This window comes from Oncorhynchus keta, chromosome 2, assembly GCF_023373465.1.
Source record: "Oncorhynchus keta strain PuntledgeMale-10-30-2019 chromosome 2, Oket_V2, whole genome shotgun sequence".
In the NCBI taxonomy this organism is placed as follows: domain Eukaryota; kingdom Metazoa; phylum Chordata; class Actinopteri; order Salmoniformes; family Salmonidae; genus Oncorhynchus; species Oncorhynchus keta.
Window position 1 is genome coordinate 42,374,071 of NC_068422.1, and position 21,004 is coordinate 42,395,074.

A 21,004-nucleotide genomic window follows, 5' to 3' on the forward strand; every position below is an offset into this window, starting at 1 on the left:
CGTGGGCGGGCCACTGAGTGAGCAGCCCTAACTTATGAAAACCCACAGCTCACATTTTAGAAGCTAAAATCACATTTCATCCCATCACAAATAATTTCATATTGAAACATTTAAATTGACCAACAATTCCATGTGAATCTGATAACTCTGATGTGTAGACTTTCCACTGTAGAGTTTATGTCATCTTATCATTGATGAGAATGTCTCAGATGACAACCGAACTGACATCATATTCATTTAGTACCACCGCATGCATATGTTCAATTGTTCGGATTACAAGAATATAGTTCATTTCCCCCCACATTCTGATGTTCCCAGAATCTCTATGTCAACCAAGTTTGTCAGTAGGTTGGAGAGAGGAAAAAGGGGGGAAGAGGTATTTATGACTGTCATAAACCTATCCCCCAGGCCAACGTCATGACAGTGTCTTTATAATAATTGATGGAAAACAATGATCTCTTATAGAGTCTCAAATCACATCCATATCGTAACAAAAATACTTTTATCATTGTTCATTTTACATGCACAACGCAGAGCATGGGACCTTCGTATATGTAGTGGGTATACTTTCCATGTTACAGTATTTCCTTTATAACATTTCTAATTACATCACTAAATAACAACCAAATGACTTAAGTATTCTGTAGATCTCCTCTGACCATTCCCCACATTCTATGTTAGAAATATTGTTCCAGTATTCTCTTTTGAACGTGTTACAGTTTCAGCGGGAAAAGGTCTGTTGAAACAAAGAACCTTTCTTTGGTGAATGTTGAGAGCACAAGCCTGGATCTTATCCTTTGATTTACAACAGGACATGAGTTGGTAACCCCCACTAGTTCTCCACCCTCCCTTCTCTAGGGTGAGAGGGGTCTGACTGAAGTTATTCATTGCAACCCCGATCTGACCTATTTGAATTCTCGTGGACAGTCATGACAATTGATTGTATAAGAAGTCATGTCCACTTACCCGTCAGGCAGGAAGTAGCAGTGCCAACACTGCAAAGTGGCTGGGATTTCCTCCACTGAGTACACCATCCTCTTCACCCGAAACATTTCCACCACTTCCACCGTCTGCTATCTACACCACAACTCCCTCTGACCACAGTTTAATGCGTTGGCCAACCAGACTCATCGCACATTTGGGTGGAAATGAGATTATATCAAACACAACTGAGAACACACATCAACTTCATAGAACAATGAAGACACATCTCTCACAAAAAACACAGACTTTTATGAGTATTATGAGTAGGGCAGACTAAACTGACACACACACACACACACACACACACTGTCACGCCCTGGTCGAAGTATTTTGTGTTTATCTTTATGTATTGGGTCAGGCCAGGGTGTGGCATGGGGTTTTTATATTGTGGTGTGTTTTGTCTTGGGGTTTTGGTATGTATATATTGGGATTTGTAGCTAGTGGGGTGTTCTAGCAAAGTCTATGGCTGTCTGGAGTGGTTCTCAATCAGAGGCAGGTGTTTATCGTTGTCTCTGATTGGGAACCATATTTAGGCAGCCATATTCTTTGAGTTTGTCGTGGGCGATTGTCCTTAGTGTCCTGATGTCCTTGTTCTGTGTTAGTTGACACAAGTATAGGCTGTTTTCGGTTTTCGTTACGTTTATTGTTTTTGTAGTGTTTTGTATTGATTCGTGTTTACGTGTGTTTTTCCATTAAACATGGATCACAATCTACACGCTGCATTTTGGTCCGACTCTCCTTCACCACACCTAGAAAACCCTTACACACAAACAAATAAACATAAATAAATCTCATAAGATTCTAAGTGCAGACTTGAAGCCTTTCTATGTGTCTGTCTGTGTGTGCTCATCCATTCCTTTGTGTGCGTGTTACCTGTAGGAAGTGGTCTAGCAGCTGCAGCAACTCCATGTCTATGGATGTTCTTCTCTACCGAATGTGAGGGATTGTAAGGAACTGTATTTATGCATCTAGCGTCTCTATGGAGATTGAAGATTGTACACACAGAGTCAAATACAAAGTATATTTAGTTAATCACATATTACACACTGTCCCTGACCCTCTCTAGAAAAACAGAGGGAAATGTGTCATTGTACTCTAGTACAGGGGTATTCAACTCTTACCCTACGAAGTTCAGAGCCTGCTGGTTTTCTGTTCTACCTGATAATGAATTGCACCCACCTGGTGTTCCAGGTCTAAATCAGTCCCTGATTAGAGGGGAACAATGAAAAAAGGCAGTGGAACTGGCTTTGAGGTCCAGAGTGTAGTTTGGGGGTTCTAGTATATACAAAGCCATAGCTTGCAAGGCAGGGAATGGCAGAAATGTTGTGACTGTCTATATGTGTAGTGTCACTGTCAACACTACCAGGTTCACTATCACCCATACTGTAGATGCAGGTGTAGAGGTGGCCATACACAGGAATACACAGTATGCCCACCCATTTCTCTACAGCTATACTCACCTATACTCACTAATTACCATTGAGAATAATTTAATGATTGAACAATCTATCTTAATTCCTTTCATCTCTGCCATTATTAGGTGGCGGGAACAACCACCTGTAGCTAGCTACCTACACCATATAGACAATTGTTTAAAAATCATTCATACCCACCTGATGGTAGAGAGGGTGATGGCCAAAATGTGTATGTCCAGCCATGTTAGCTGGGGTTGGATAGTCTTGAACGATCCTTGTACAGTGTACAGACAAACAGACAAACACACACACACACACACCTGTGTGGTGTGATAGCTAGCTAGCTTTAGTTGTCTGTCAGTAAAGCCACCAAGCATTGAAGTAACTGACATTACCTGTTTGTGTCCCCTATTTCTAACTAACGAAAGCTAGCTAGCTGGAGCGATGATCAGGTAACGTCAGATCGTCACACAGCTTTTACTTTGAAAAGAGCTTGCACATGTATCCTGTTGCAGCCCTTCATCTATGCCCACACCGTCTCTGTTCATTAATTCAATCTTGTGGATGACATAAGAAAAATAAATGAATGCAGTTATTAAACTAAATTGGATATTGATTAAATGAACCGTATAAAGATCCTGGGGTCTCCTTGCCCCCCAGCAGCCAAATCGAACGCTCTGCACCATATTTTGACGTTTTATTGATGACGACCTACAATAACATTTCTAAATATGATTTGTACGGTATATAATGCGTATCAATTATTAGAAATAGTGAAATACTTATGAATGTCTTATTACAAATCATTTATAAATGCTAAAGGTTATTATACAATTATAAAATAGAACAAATAAAAAAATTGGTCTTGGTATCAGGCATAGGTATAGGTATAGTTTTTTGCAGTGTCATGACTTCTGCCGAAGTCAGCTCCTCTCCTTGTTCGGGCGGCGTTCGGCGATCGACAACACCGGCTTTCTAGCCATTGCTTCTCCATTTTTCATATTCCCATTTGTTTTGTCTTGTTCCATACACACCTGGTTTTCATTCCCTAATCGCACTGAATGTATTTAGTCCTCTGTTCACCTCCATATCTTTGTGTGAAATTGTTTTGATGTTATGTGGGTATTGTTACACGCCAAACTTTTGTTTTTATTCTGTGTATTGGGCACGTTATATGTGCTTTCGTTTGGACCAGAATAAAAATTGTGCCTGTTAACTATACTCTGCTCTCCTGCACCTGACTTCGCCTCCAGTACACACCCTTAACATGCAGACTGCCTGGCCTATATGCATTTCCATGATAATATTATTTAAACATAGTGAGAAAGTGTGATAGAAGTAATATGTAGTTCACAATTCTTGCTAGGAAAGAAGAATGATTGATTTTCTACTTTTCTCACTCGATTACTGTGTTATATTGAGTAGGGCCTTGGTAGCTTTATGTTGAAGTAGTTGACTGAAGAATTCAAATTCCATGAAGGCAGGACCACTTGTCTTTTAAATCAAAAGAAGAATGTCGAACGTACAACTGGGCATTTTCATTGTGAAACTATAGTATTGTTGTCTACTGTATTAACTGATGACTATCATAACAATCTTAACACAAGCATTCCTTCACTTGGGCACAATGCAAAATACCTCTGCTCTCCCAGATGCCTGGTGTGCTTGAGTCTCAGTTTACCCCAAGGATTGCACAATGTACAGCTAGTGATCTGACCTCCTGAAGACTGAGGATGGGTAAGACAAGTGACACATGTATTTCCTGTTCAGCAACAGATATTCACAGTCCAACAAAGGGCCCTATTTAATGAAAACCGATAACCAGGTTTCTAGGGTAAGACAAAAACAAAACTCTTGCACTTCAAGATGGCAGGTTTTCCATTCATGAATAAATGACACACTGTTTTGTTATGACATTGTTGCATACCTGAACAACTCAATCAAATGTATTTATAAAGCCCTTTTTACATAAGCCGATGTCACAAAGTGATATTATGAAACACAGCCTAAAACCCCAAACAGCAAGCAATGCAGATGTAGAAGCATGGTGGCTAGGGCAAACTCCATAGAACTGCAGGAACCTAGGAAGAAACCTAGAGAGCCATGCTCTGAGGGGTGGCCAGTCCTCTTCTGGATGTGGCGGGTGGAGATTATAACAGTACATGGCCAAGATGTTCAAACGTTCCTTGATGACCAAGAGCGTCAAATAATAGTAATATTCACAGTGATTGTAGAGGTTGCAACAGGTCTGCACCTCGGGAGTAAATGTCAGTTGGCTTTTCATAGCCAAGCATTCAAGAGTTAGAGACAGCAGGTGCTGTAGCGAGAGAGAGAGTCGAAAACAGCAGGTCCGGGACAAGGTAGGACGTCCGGTGAATAGGTCAGGGTTCCATAGCCGCAGGCAGAACAGTTACAACTGGAGCAGCTACACGACCAGGTGGACTGGGGACAGCAAGGAGTCACCAGGCCAGGTAGTCCCAGGGCTCAGGTCCTCCGGGAGGGGAGAGAGAAAGAGAGAATTAGAGGGAGCATACTTAAATTCATACAGGACACCGGATAAGACAGAAGAAATATTCAATACGCACAACATACATTTTTAAAATGGTTCGATATTTGTTTGGATGGTGCTGATACAATTTTTTTCACAACTCACCAAGCTTTGTTTTCATGCCATAAACAGAGTAGATGAAATGTAAGTATACTTTAAAAGTCATATCATCAATGATACTATTTAGGCCTATATAGCAAATGAAATGTCATCAACAGCTTTTGCTTCAATTCAACCCAGGGTTCAACAAACAATAGACAACGCATATAGGCACAGGGTTTCAAGCTTTGGTTGATTTCAAATGTAATCTTCAAGTTAATCATTAATATGTTGGATGCACATCTCCATCTCAACCAAAAATCTAAGTTAAAGAATAGGAGTAAATCAAATTCAACTTTATTTGAAGTGCATTCAAAGTTTGGTTAGATTATAATTAGTCCTATTCTTTAACTTAGATTTCTGTTTGAGATGGAGACGTGAATCCAACAAATAAACTATTAATTTGTAGACGAACTGGATATTGAATTGTGTTTGGTTTTCAATACAACCACATGTCAACATTTAAAGGAGATGTATCTTCTACTTGGATAGTTCCATCTGTGTCACTGACTTAGTCTGGCTTTAATTCCAGTTGGTCTACAAAGGAACAATTGATATGTTGGATTTACATCCCCATCTCAACCAAAAATCTAAGTTAAAGAATAGGACTAAATCAAATCAAACTTTAAATGCACTTTGCATAAAGTTTGATTTGACTTAGTCCTATTCTTTAACTGCTTCAAATGTTGATATTTGTGTTGACAACCAAACACAATTCAGTATCACTTTTACAATACAGTAAATAGCATATTAACTTGTTGACAAGTTAACAAATGATATGTTGAATTCACCAACTAAACCAAAAAATACAAGTTGAAGAATAGGATTAAACCAGTAGCGCAGACAATCCAGTCATTAGATATCCTTTAGATGTTGATATTTGGTTGTATTGTCAACCAAACACAATTTAATATTACTTTTGTAATACATCACATAGCCTAAAGTAAAGGCAAACAATATTTTGTACGATTGTATGTATTTTATGTATCTTACGAACTAATGTAGCAGTATTCATTCATCCTTAAAATCAGTGACACATCCATGGCCAAATGTTGAGGTTAGCCTACAGTAACTATACATGTCTTCTTATGTAATCTTAAAAAACGTGCATGTTCAAGATAGCAAAGTCGCAGGTCTATGAAGATCTTCAAAATTGCTATATTAATCTGTGCAGAATCTCGAACAGCATTGATTACTTGCACAATGTACTTTTAATGTAATCTCAACTGCAATCCAGGCCGTTTCATTGTGCTATTAGATGAAGCTCAGTGATAACACATTAAGTTTTTGTATAAACACAAAATATGTCATATTCCCATTTCAACATTGTTGTGCTTTTAAATTGTTGAAAGCACGGTGAGGACACATTTAGATGACAACTAAACAAAAAAATATGACATTTTTTTCCCATTGGAATTTGGAAAAGTCTACAGACTTTTGGATGAATTTTTGAATGGGTGAATAAAGGTTGAAATCTCTTAGATTCATCCCACTGGGCACACCACATCATTTCTACATGGGAATAAGGTTAATATTTGGTTGAGACGTTATTTTCAACCATGTTGAAATGATGTGGTGTGTCCAGTGGGATGAATCCAAGTGTGACTGAAAGGATCGTTGGCCTAGCTGTCAAGTAGAGTATTGTAGTTGAGCATTGCAAAAGTTTCAATGCAAAATAGCCAGGGAAACAAGTACACCACAGACTTTTCATTGTGCTGAACTCATTACAGATGATTGCCCTTGATTCTTAATTGAAGGTGTGTAACCTTTGATCCAATGTTGTGTTGATTGGACATCAGTGTCAAGACAAATGGAGTAGGTAGGCTAGAAAAAGCTGACTGTCGAATACTCAGAATTCCTTCCTTTACTATGGGTACCACTTACCAGATTATGTCGAGTCGCAGTAACCGGATTGACAGCGTCTTACTATTCACCTGTCATCAGAGCCATTCACATCTGAATGAATAAAAATCCCCCCTCCTCTTGACATTCCACAGTGACGATCTGCTGCATACGAGGACTTACAAATGCAAGAGGTGGTTTGATCAGCATTACACGGATTGTTAAATAAAGAATCTCGCTTTGAAGCACGTGAGGAATGTTGTTGTGTGGAAGAATGTTAGTGGCATGACACAAACCCTTCTTGTGACATTTTCAACATGGTTTATTTTTCTGATTTAGTGTCGTAGTTTACTATATTTGAAGCACATACTGTATGATTGAATGATGTGCACAGTGTGGTGTTTGGGCCTGTGCAAACAGAGGGGGAGACTTTCTTTGTTTCGCAGAGCTCCTCATCTGACATTTTAGGGACTTTCATTAAAGAGAAGTCTAGCTATGAGAGTACAGCATGTTTAGACCTGAAGCTGAGACAGTAAGTGAAACATGAATCAAGAAGCCATCCTTATTTCTCTTCTGATTCCAGAATCCTCCCTTCAGGCGAAACCATTTGACTTGGTTGCAGACATGTAGGAACAAATTCACAACAAATTCATTATAATGAGAACATCTGGTATTTTCCTTGCAGTGCATGTCTTTGTCCATTCTACAAGTGTATTCTACATTCTACAAATGTAAAACCTGCTTTTTTCACTGTTCATTCCCCTGCCTACATGGTCATTTCACATCCACCACCTCCTTTGGAAGGCCAAAGACATATATTGACTGTGTTTTCAGAGTTTAAGTCACTTTATTAGTCCTTTGTACACAAGGTCCAACCGCTTTATGCCAAACCTTCCGAAAGACACACATACATGTTGGAACAGGGGTTGGGGGGGTTTGCCACACTAGGCGCCCGTGGAGCAGTTGGGTTAAATGTCTTGTTCAAAGGCACAATGGCAGGAATGTCATCAAAAATGTGATACCATATGTTTCCTATCAGACCTGGGATTCAAACCGCCTCTAACCGCTAGGCTACCTGCCACCCTCCAAATACCTTACAACTCAGTTACTGTGCATGTTTTCTGAAGAGAACAAGTAATTATTGTGTTCCAGTATCTTAAGCTTCTTAAAATTCAACATAAAATGCCATCATTGCCTGATACCTCTCTGCTCTGAGGACAGTGCATGATAAGACATGCATTATAAGTATGATACTTTGCAACTTCATTACAACAACAGTAAATCAGTAAAGAAATTCTCAATGGTGGTGGTACTGAGATGGATTCTAGACACCTAGTGAGATATATCTGTCTGTTGGACTGGGAGGACAGAAACTAGACATTTAATATACAGTGGGGAGAACAAGTATTTGATACACTGCCGATTTTGCAGGTTTTCCTACTTACAAAGCATGTAGAGGTCTGTAATGTATACCATAGGTACACTTCAACTGTTAGAAACGGAATCTAAACCAAAAATCCAGAAAATCACATTGTATGATTTTTAAATAATTCATTTGCATTTTATTGCATAAAGTCGATTTCGACTGGTTCCTCCACAGCAGGAGGGCATGGAAAGGGGTGCGAGTAAGAGGAAAAGTACCAGTACTAGAGTACTCACCCATTCTTGATGAGCCTGGTTTCTTAATGGGCAGATAGCTATGAAATGTCCCGTAGCCTTACAATATAGACAGCTCTGGGTGTATTTGTTATTTGATTGGGATCCCCATTAGCTGTCGGTTAAAGCAGCAGATACTCTTCCTGGGGTTCATACAAAACATAATACAGAAAGACATAATACAGAACATCAATAGACAAGGACCGCTCAAGGACAGAACTACACAATGTTTTAAAAAGGCACACGTAGCCTACAAAATGACAGGTCAAGGGTAGGCAGAGGTCAGTAATCCAGATCAGTCCAAAAGGTACAGAACGGCAGGCAGTCTGAGGGTCAGGGCAGGCAGAGGTCAATAATCCAGTGTGGTGGGGCAAGGAACAGGACGGCAGGCTCAGGGCCAGGGTCAGGGCAGGCAAGGTGGTTTCTACTGACAATTGAGATGTAGAAACTATGGCATAAGGGGACGACAAGCGGATAAGAGGCAATCCGTAATTTCGATTAAGACATTAATGAGCGAGCTAGGACAAACATAGTCAATATGACTTTTTGTTCAGCACTTTTGAAATGTACAGTGACAGAATTCAGAACATGGGCCGTTCTTACAGTGTTTTCCCTGTACACCAAGTCAGAACCATATGTTAAATAAAGGGGGCATATAAGCAGACAATGAAATCTCTAAGAATATTCTGTGATTACTGTCACGTTCTGACCTTTATTTTCTGTGTTTTGTATTTAGTTAGTATGGTCAGGGCGTGAGTTGGGTGGGCAGTCTATGTTTGTTTGTCTAGGTTTTGGGAATTTCTATGTTTCGGCCTAGTATGGTTCTCAATCAGAGGCAGGTGTCATTAGTTGTCTCTGATTGAGAATCATACTTAGGTGGCCTGGGTTTCACTGTGTGTTTGTGGGTGATTGTTCCTGTCTCTGTGTGTGCACCAGATAGGACTGTTTTTGAGTTTTCACATTTCTTGTTTTTGTTAGTTTGTTCATGTGTACCTTAATGTATTAAAAAGTACCATGGACAATTACCACGCCGCGTATTGGTCCTCTGATCCGTTTCGCCTCTCCTCTTCGGAAGAAGAGGAGGAAATTCATTACAATTACATTTCTCTTAAACAGGTTATAGGCTACATGTGCACCATCAAATCAGAACAGTAGGCGAAATTAAGAGTGGAAAATATACCAAATTATTAGGGTGAGGCACATGGGCTACTAACAGATTACTACACAACATACACTTAGTATTACTTTCTTAGCTACAGTAGACAAATCTCTCTGACATATTACATAATTTATGCAGCAGCATACAAGACATTTTTGGACTTGTGCTGTGCTCACTTGAACAGGAGTTCAAAAGTTCATCAAACGTTGTCATCAAAGTCTGGCATTCTCTGGATTTGTGGTACTTTCATGACAACTGGGAACTCAAAAAAAAGGATTGAATCATGATGACGTCAGTGATCTTCAGGTCGTAGCTCTAGAGAGGCCCGAGTTCCCGACTTACAATTCTGAGTTGGATGACTGTGCAAAATGTTTTTTTTTTCCCAATTTCCCAGTTGTCGGGAACTCACTGAAGTCAGATTTCCCAGTTAACAGTTGTTTTGAGCACAGGAAGAAATCATGCTGGATTGACAGCATGGCCAATGTTGAATGTTTATAATTTTAAGCTTGGAAAAGTGTTCATGGAATTTATAGGTTTAAATTAATGACTAGAATATTCCACCCTGAAGCCATACAATTGTATGAAATGTATTAATAGTCAGTAAAATTATAATAAATGATGTGTGTAGTTTTAGTCAGAGTTAGGGTAAAACATAATTATTGTACAATATGTCTCTAAAGTGTCTTAAACACAGACTGTCTGAGCAAGATTCGGTGCCGACCTTGGCTAGGGGCCACTGAGAGATTTGGGAAAGGACAGGGAGTGATTCTCACGGTCCCTAATCTTTGTCGGCTGGGTAACAGGACAGTATGTGCGTAGGATACCTACTGTTTGTGTGCAAATGTATGTGAGTATGAATTATGTTTGTGTGCAAGAGTATGTGCGTAAGGAGCTAGTATAAAACGAATGGTTTTGTACAACTAACCAGCGCTCTTGTGAATAAACCTTATTTACTATTTTAGCTGGGCCTCCGTCTGTTCAATCAGTATCTTACAAATCCTGATTAGCAGACTGAGTAGTTTAAGTTTCTATTCATTATTCATCTTCATGTGACAAGGATTAAAAAGGATTTGACAGTAGATTGTCGACTTGATTCATGATGATGAGTGCTAGCTAAGATTTGGAATATATGAGTACCAGTCCAATCAAAGCTACTGTAGATATAAGGTGATTTGACATCATTTTATCTGTAGTCAATAACCCTGAGAATTCTTGGATGTGCACTTCTAATGTAACTCAGGAAATGAAGCTTTGAATGCAGAGGTTCTTCTTATTGTACCTACCACTAGAGCACTACTGCTTTCCTGGAGCTGAGCCCTACTTGTGTGATGTACTTTTCTAAACATTGTATTCATTCATAGAGTGGGTGGGGCAATAACTCACTATATTATGCCTGGTTTTGATTTGGTACATAGTAAGCATAATACTGAATAAACCCAGTTATTATTACCACTTTGACACACTGATTGTCAGCACTGTGTCCTCATCTCTACGGCCTTATGTCCTACTGTACCTGGGACGAAGTGAAATCAGTAAGTAAAGTATGAGTCTACAGTATAATAATGATGCTGTAGTGTAGGGGCTGCCATGTATCTGTGTGTATACATATTAACCTCCAAAAGAAGTTGAAATGACAAAAATACAATACTTTATCATGATATTGAAGATAATGAGCAGATTTTTGAGCGATCACAATCAAGTTCAACTCACTCAAAATAACATCAGCCTCCCTTCACTATACAGGTCAGTCAGATACAGTAGAAGATGGCAAAGACACTGATCAATGGCTTATGGCAGAATCTTTGGATTCCATTAATCTCTCCAGAGCTGTGGGCAGTGTGTGTGTATGAGAGACAGAGAAGGAGAGAGTGCATTCACATGTTGATGGGTGTAGATGCATGTTTTGCAATTATTGCAGGCCTCTGTTTCTTAATCGTTGGTTAAGGATGGGTGGTGTGTACCTTTTTCTCTATCTCTTTCTAAATCTCCATTTCTCTCTCTCACTCTCTTGGCAGGTTTCGGCTGTCACCAGCCCTGTAAATGTGCATGACATGTCCCTCTCCCTGTGAAAAGGTTCATACTGGGGGTTGGGGTGGCATTGGGGAGGCGGTCTAGGTGCTGCCTAACCTGTTCTACAGCTCAGGTTGCGGTCAGAGAAGGCATTTAACATAATGTATTTAACACAGATCCTCTTATGTTGACAGAACAGCTAAGGTACAGAGGAGACAACATTGCCTGGGCTTTCAGAGGATGCATATCTAGGAGCATCACAAGGTGAGTCCTTCCCAATCTGAGCCCAGCACAGGCCCAGAATATATGTATACGAGCTACGCGGCCACATTATAAGGCTTTTGGTGCCATTAGAATAAGATATTTAACAAATTGATGTAATTTGTGCTGATGGTACAATGGTAATTTTAATCATAGTTCAGTGCTCTTGTTTCTGCTGTGTCAACTGGTAATAGAATGAACCTTATAAGTCCTGAGACCCCAGCCCTAAACAGTTGAATTCATGAGTTGTATTGATAAAGGTGAATATCCAACTAGTCAGTGACAACTGTGTGGAGTTTGGCATTTGTGACAGCAACTATGTGAGCTTATTACAGTATTATAGACACAAGGTCCTTGGATTTCCTAGGATCTTCTATGTAGAAGAACCCCTTACCTTCTAATGACTCTTGTGTAGCTTGTGAGCATTATATAGTTTGTGAGAGTCTCAGCTTTTCATAGAAAACTTTTAATAGTTTGTAGCTCAAACCATACAGACGTTTTTATAAAAAGAACCGGCCCCTAGTCTCACAAACATTATTCTACTCAGCCCCCGTTAAACACAGAATAATGGTTGGTACCAATGAATGCAGAATAAATAGACAAATCTAATGGTACAACCCAAAAGTCTGTAGCTCATTGTGTAAACAATTCATTCTTTGTAACACTAATACTAAAAATCCTCTTCTCCTCATAAATTATGTCCGATTCACTTCAGATTTTGTATTTCATAACTGCACATAAAAGAATATGCATACATTATAGAGTGCTTGCTTTTGTTATCCAACTGATCTTGTGTCCTTTCGGTCATCATGTGAACCCCGTTCGTTGCTGCTCACAGCGATTTTATTGTATTTTAAATGTCTTGCTATTCAGATTAAATAGTCCCTCATTTAATTTCCTTGAAAGAAATATACATGTAAATATATATAAATATTGACCTGTGTAAACTTACAACTTCATTTGAATATGTGACAAGGGAGGATGGTTGTTTTATATGTTGTGCTTTTAGTGTCATTGTCTCGATCCATTTAGTTTCCTGAAGATACTCCCATAATTGCTGTCTGGTTGGGGGTTTGTGAGTCATCGTCTGAGCAAATTTGTTGTGTTATCTGAAACATTGTGAAATTATGGGGATCATATCGATGTGTGGGTGTAGGTAGTGGATGTAGGGGCATATTTCAGTAATGTATTACAGCACATGGGTTATTGCTGTTGGATGGTTTCTAATGAACTTGGCATCACCCTTGCAAGGCATTTTGAAAAATAAACTTTAATGCCCAGAACTGGAAATAAATCAATTAAGTGGATTTTGCTTGTGGGTTACTAATCATCAAACATATAGGGCTGGTTTCCCAGACCCAGATTAAGCCTAGTCCTGGAATGAAATTCTCCATTGAGCAAGCTTTTTAGTCCATGACTATAATTAATCTGTCCGGGAAACCGGCCCACAGTGTCTTTTATAGTACCATTGTTACTTGATATCTGTTTGAGGTGTTGCTCTTGTATTACATTCTCCATAGTGGTCAGATGAGAATGAAGCCACCATACAATTATTATCAAATATGCAAATAGACCTCCCTAACATATGGAATGTGTTGCTTGTTGTGATATACAACATGAATTACATACCAAGCCATTCATGTGGGATTTTTTTCTGGCCTTTAAACGAAGCCACAATAATAAAGCCACAACTGCTTACTTTCTTCAACTGTCTTACCTCTAGTATTAGTCAGAGATTGAAAACAACCCTTTTCCTTTTCATGAAACACAAAGAGACCAGTAAAAAGTTATAACCCAATGTTTGTGGCCTCAGGTTTTACATTTTCACAGAATGCATTTGTGCTGGTGGACAGGGGCAGACTAGTTATTTGGCAATTCTGGCAAATGCCCGAAGGCTGGTACATTTTGTGGTTGGGTCGAAATTGACACACACAAAAATATTTGTTTTATATATTTTTTTTAATGAAAAAGGTGAATGGCTGGCGGCTTGTGGACCTGTTAAGATTTTGTATTTTGCATTGTATTTTATTTTTGTGCAATTTCTTGGTTATACTAGACTTGCTTCGACTCTGTCATCAGTTAGACAGTCAAGATCATGCATCATAAAAATGTAAAGGGTAGGCACCCTAAAATTAAAATAACACATTCTACACTGAACAAAAATATAAACGCAACTTGTAACCTGTTGGTTTCATGTTTCATGAATTGAAATAAAAGATGTTCCATATGCACAAAAAGCAGATTTCTCTTACATTTTGTGCATACATACATTTGTTTACATCCCTGTTAGTGAGCATTTCTCCTTTGCCAAGATAATCTATCCACCGGACTGGTGTGGCATATCAAGAGCTGATTGAACAGCACAATCCTTACACAGGTGCACCATGTGCTGTGGACAATAAAAGGACACTCTAAAATGTGCAGTTGTATCACACAACACAATGACACAGATGTCACGGAGCATGCAATTGGCATGCTAACTGCAGGAATGTCCACCAGAGCTTTTGCCAGAGAATTGAATGTTAATTTCTCTACCATAAGCTGCCTCCAATGTCATTTTAGTGAATTTGGCAGTACGTCCAACCAGCCTCACAACCGCAGACAATGTGAATGGCATCATATGGGCGAGTGGTTTGCTGATGTCAAAGTTGTGAACAGAATGCCCCATGGTGGCTGTGGGGTTATGGTATGAACAGGGATAAGCTACAGACAACGAACACAATTGCATTTTATCGATGGCAATTAGAATGCACAGAGATAGCGTGAAGAGATCCTGAGGCCCATTATCGTGCCATTCATCTGCTGCCATCACCTAATTTTTCAGCATGATAATGTATGTCGCAAGGATCTGTGCACAATTCCTGGAAGCTGAAAATGTCCCAGTTCTTCCATGGCCTGCATACTCACCAGACATTTCACCCATTGAGGGTGTTTGGGATGCTTTGGATCGACGTGTACGACAGCGTGTTCCAGTTCCCGCCAATATTCAGCAACTTCACACAGCCATTGAAGAGGAGTGGAACAACATTCCACAGGCCACAATCAACAGCCTGATCAACACTATGTGGAGGAGATGTGCCGTGCTGCATGAGGCAAATTGTGGTCACACCAGATACTGACTGGTTTTCTGATCCACGCCTCTACCTTTTTTTTAAGGTATCTGTGACAGATGCATATCTGTATTCCCAGTCATGTGAAATCCATAGACTACGGCCTAATTTATTTATTTCAATGGACTGATTTCCTCATATGAACATTTTTGCATTTATAATTTTGTTCAGTATACATTGTCACCTCACTCAAAAGTATGTGGACACCAGCTCGTCGAACATCTTATTCCAAAATCATGGGCATTAATAACTCTTATTGGAAGGCTTTCCACTAGATGTTGGAACATTGCTGTGAGGATTTGCTTACAATTTTAAGGGATGTCTACATACTTGTGCATGTATAATGTATAACAGCTACTAATTTCCAATATAGCCTAAGTCGCTAGCTTGGCTTTTATAACGTCTGTTTTTTAAGCCTTATTCTGGGTTCGAGTCCAGGCTCTGTCGCAAGCCGGCCATGACCGGGAGACTCGTGGGGAGGCGCACAATTGGCCCAGCGTCGTCCAGGTTAGGGGAGGGTTTGGCCAGCAGGGTCCCATCGTGCACTGGCGGGCCGGGCACAGTGCACAGTGTTTCCAGTACGGACTCACAATGTTTCCTCCGACACATTGGTGTGGCTGGCTTCTGGGTTGTGTCAAGAAGCAGTGTGGGTTGTGTTTCGGGGACGCATGGCTCTCGACCTTCGCCTCTCCCGAGTCCGTATGGGAGTTGCAGTGATGAGACAAGACTGTAACTACCAATTGGATACCATGAAATTGGAGGATAAAAGTAAAAAAAAATTTTTTTTCTACAAAAAAAAGTTGAGGGGAAGTCAGTCACTGGTGAGTCACTGTTGAATAACGCTGTACTGTACTGCCAATGTTATGTGTCAGCACTACTGCCTGTGTCCAGGTAGGGTGTGGGGATGGGATGTGTGTGTATGGCTGTGGATGAGTTGGCAGCGTGCACAGTGATGTGGGCTGGTGTGGATAAAATGCCTGTGCTGGATTCTTGTCCCAGTCTGCCCCTTCCGGTACAATAATGTAATGTTTTGAAGCCAATATCATGGCACTCATAATTCAGTTTACACCATTCCCTCTTTCTGACATGCTGCCCAAACCCTCAGCATCACAATGCAGGTGAATACGTTGACATTCATGAGAGTAGTGGATGTGGCAGTATGTGGCTGTGGTAGTAGGTATGGCATGTAAGCTATCATGCATCTAAACCAACTTGTTTGGGAAACATTCCCCTGAGCATCCTGGCAATGGCCATTCCTGGGGTTCATAAGGTGTGCGGCTGTCTGTGTGTGGGTGTCGCTGTCACTCCCTCTGTCAATCAGCCAGCAGTAAATTAAAGGCAGACAGCTTTGTCAAAAGCTTTAGAGTGGTTATCAAGATAATTATTGTCATTATAACAATGGTGATGATACCTTTCAGCAGACATAGTCCAATTACTATTTTGGTTGGTTTTTACATGTTAAGTTGGTCTCAGAAAATTTCATATTATTCTGTATGTAAATCACCCTCCATTTGTGAAATGCTCAAGCATTCATCCCACCTCCTGTCTTGTCTTGTGACGCAGCAAAAGTCTAGCAAAGACTGTTTAGGTGTCAGTCTGAGCAGAAATGAATTAACTGTGTGCAACTCTGTTTCTGTGTGGATGTTTCACCCACCGAGCTGGGAGAGGATGTGGTTTTTCTCTGCAAGCTACACCTCACAAATGTTTTAATTATCAGATATATCACCACATACAGACATTATAATAATGTGAGGCAGTTTTGTAATTAGTAAATGCAATATTTCCAAAGCTACCCATAGATTTCTCATTTGGCCCCTACAAAATGATAGCGGAAAATCATCCTTAAGGATTTTTCAATGTACATTTTATTGTTGTGCAACATCAAACCCTGTAAGATGAAATGTCTTATTTTAGAGGGATTTTTGATTATTAAATCACATTATAAACTGATAGTAAAGAAAAACTGTACCACTTATTTATTGTTGTTTTTACAGGTTATAGTGAGGACATTTTTCTTGATATGCCGCTGTAAATATACTTCAGAAATCAGTCAAATAATTTATAACGTTCCCTGAAATTTTATAACCTTTCATGCTTCCCATTAAAGCGACAATCTGAGATTGGTACATCCATTTTTGTACTTAAATAAATTATATATTCCATTGATTCATGAAGAATATAACTTATGAAATCCTTGTGTGCTTAGGTCAACTGTCATAACCCATCAGAACCCAAAATATAAGAAAATGTTACTTCGTTGTTAGTAAACAATATCATTGTAAACAAACCCTGTATAGTCAAAATATATTTTAAACTATATTGTTTATATCATGGCTGGTCAGGCCTTGTAACCATAGCTCTATCTATGAATTTGAGCGTGATAACATTTCTCCAGACCCATCCCTCAGGTTTTTACAAAAACAATGGCAGGTGACTTCTTTGTTAATGCTTGAAAAGCAGATTGCCCCTTTAAAGAGCAGGAGCCTTGAGGGAGTCAGCTTGTTTTTACGAGAACAATCTATCCTGGGGTGTATTCACAGTGTAAAAAAAAAATCAGGGCCTAAAACCATACAGATACTTTGTTTTACCAGATTCTTAGTCCACTTTGGATGAGTACTGCACACACGCTAATGTAACTGTTACAAATGGTTGCTGCTTGATGATAGTGACTATAATTGTTATTTCATTTTATTTGACATCTTACTAGAATGGAGAAAGTCAGCAAAGACGTTACTCCAAAAGCTTGGTCCTGGAGGATTCAGAAAGAGGAGGAGTTGTCATCACTGGAATCACAGACCCGAGTGTCACTGATAAGATTGGCTTAAAAGAAGGTAAAATGTCACATACTAGTTTATTTCTGATCAAAAACATTCATAATTATAACATACAAAGCATAATAGATCATTATTAGTAAAACATTTTTCTCTCTACTCTTTTAGACAATGAGATTGTTGCGGTCACCATCAATCTGAATCACTTCAGTAAAGAGGACAGGGTGAAATTACTCAAGATCATGGAGCCTTACAATGACAACATGAGAGTTATGACAAAGCAGGATCTGAAAGCCAGCGCCAGTCTCGGATCATTGGATGGTGGCCTCAAAGATCCTGGGGATGTAAGTGTCAGAATCAAATGTACTTAATGATTTATGCCAGCAGTCATTGCACTATGCTGACATAATACTTCCAATATTATTTTTCAGTTTTGAAGAATTAGAGTGCCTTTGGAAAGTATTCAGACCCGTTGACTTTTGCCACATTTTGTTACGTCACAGCCTTACTACTCTAAAATTGATTCAACAAATTCAAATTGACCTGAACCTTTCTGCCCCTCAAATTGAGGGAGCCATTGCTGCTCCAGATTTGAGTATCAGTTTCCCTGAAGCTGACATCAAAGGTCCAGAGGTAGATCTTCAAGCCCTAGATGTTGACCGTAATGCTCCCTCTGGAAAATTCAATTTTCCTAAAATCAAACTGCCAAATGTTGGTTTAACAGGGCCAAGAGATAAAGGACCAAACCTGGATGTTAATCTAAAGGCCCCAGAGTTGGATGCCTCTGTACCCGATGTGTATGTCGATTTGTCAACAGCTGACCTCCAAGCCTGTGTTGTAGAGCTGAAAACACCTGATCTTTCCACCCACAAAATTGAGGGAGCCATCGCTGCTCCATGTCTTGATATTCATTTGTCTGAAGTAGACCTTAAAGCCCCTGATCTCAACATTGAGGTTCCAATAATTGATCTTAAGACACAAGATTCAGGCATATCAGTTCCAAAGGTCGATGTGAATTTACCAAAAGCAGATACTCAAGGGTCTGATCTAGACCTGAATGCACCTGACCTCAACTGCTCAGCTCCAAAAATTGAGGGAGACATTGCTGCTCCAGGTATCAATGTCAGTTTGCCTGAAGCTGCCTGAAAAGCCACTGATGACCAGCTGCAAATATCAGAGCTGAACCTTTCTACCCTAAAGGTTGAAGGAGATATCTCTGCTCCAGATGTAGATATCAGTTTGCCCAAAATGCACCTTGAAGGACTAGATGTAGATCGTCAAGCCCCAAATGTTTACCTTAATGTTGATGCTGATCCAACGACACCAGATTTAGACATCTCAGCTCTTGAGGTTGATGTGCATTTACCAAAAGTAGACCTTAAAGTTCATGATCTAGACCTGAAAACACCAGAGCTCAATCTTTCAGCCTCCAAACTTGAGGGTGAAGTGAATGCACCAGAGACGGATATCAACGTACCCAAAGCTGACCTCAAAGGATCTGAAGTAGATCTAAAAGCTCCAGATATAGATAAGGATGCCGCTTCAGGCAAATTCAAATTCTCTTATTTTAGGTAACCCTCATTTGTTCTTTCAAATCATAAACTAGAGGAACCCAACTTTGACGTTGATGCACCTGACATAAATATTCTAGTTCCCACACTTGAGACTGTGCGTGTAGCCCCAAAGGTACCTCAAGCAGACAAAAATCTATCTGCTCCTAATGTTGAAAGTGATATCAGTGCTCCAGATGTAAATCTAAGTTTACCAAAAGCTGACCTCTCCGGCCCGGAGGTGGAATTGAATGCTCCTGGTCTTAATCTATCTACTCCAGAGATTGGAGTAAGTGTCCCAGACATGAATCTGAGAGTGCAGAGAGACATTAAAAGCCCTGGGGTTGAGCTGAAAGCTCCAGATGTTGACATTGAGGCTCCCTCTGGAGTCTTATTTTAAGATGCCAAAGTTTGGTCTCTCAAGACCTAGAATAAAGTTACCAGAACTTGATGCCAGTGCAGATGTGAATGCGCCTGATGTGGAAGTTTCTGTCCCCAAAGTTGAGGGAGAGATTAGTACACCTGAACTGAGTCTCTCTGCTCCTGACGTCAATTTACCTGACATCAAAATAGATGACACTCACAAAAGTTAAAATGGCAATTAAAGTGGCCAAGGTTTAGATTCTCTGTCTCAAAAGGTAAAGATTCTGACATGGATAATGAGGAAGAGCAGAGTATGGATGAAACAGAGAGTGGTCAGGTAGATGTACCAATGTTTACCTTTCACAGACTTCCAAAGAACAACAAGATTGAGAGTGCACTCAAAGATGCTGCGGAGGCCCTTTTTGAGGCCATTGACACACCAAAGCTTGAAGGAAGCCTTGATACAGCTAGTACAGAGGTTAGTTTGTCTAAAGTGAATGCATCTTTGACTGAAGGAGGGAAAGAGACATCACCTTCAGGACCTATTAACATCATGGAGCGGTTGAAGTTGTTCAAAGCAAAAATCACCTCAGATGCACTAGACTCATCGGATGAAACAACAGGATATCAATAAGCCTCTCCAATATGCTTGGTCTGAATATCACAAATCCCGATGCAGATTATTCCTGGTTTCCAGCCATGTGAACCTTACACTTGGGATAAACCAACATGAATGCAACTTTTTTGTAAATAAGCACCATTCCATTTGTGCATGAGTTGACTCCATGTTGAGGATGTGATTTGTTTCTATGTAGAAAACATAATCATGTCATTATTTTTTTATGTAGATTTGTCTCAGATATCTCTTTGTATTCATCCATATGCTACATCTATATTTAAACAGTTGACATCAAAATGAAGGAAAATGTGCTCATTAGCTCTATGTGTACTCAAACTTATTTAAATTATGGTACCATTTCAAAACTTCTGTTCACTTGGAAGTATACTCATTTTTACAAATGCCTCAATATTGTATCTGTCACAATTCAGACCTATTTCACCCACAAAGGGGACACAATCTGTATGGAAGATGTCATCTTTACATTTTAAGCAAAAACACTAGTTGAAAAGTGAAATGTAATTAAACCTTTCATGAGATGTTTTTTCCAATAAACTATTATATTAAATTAATACATCCATTATGTTTCTTTGTCATTTATTGATGATAGACTACTA

General features: G+C 39.6%; 1 long non-coding RNA gene across 1 annotated transcript; it reads left to right on the plus strand.

Moving 5' to 3' along the window:
- Positions 1 to 11,900: 11,900 nt before the first annotated feature.
- Positions 11,901 to 20,967, plus strand: LOC118400503 (uncharacterized). Its single transcript, XR_004829026.1, has 3 exons — positions 11,901 to 11,977; positions 17,792 to 17,915; positions 18,024 to 20,967. It is a non-coding gene; the product is annotated as an uncharacterized LOC118400503 (long non-coding RNA).
- Positions 20,968 to 21,004: the final 37 nt, after the last annotated feature.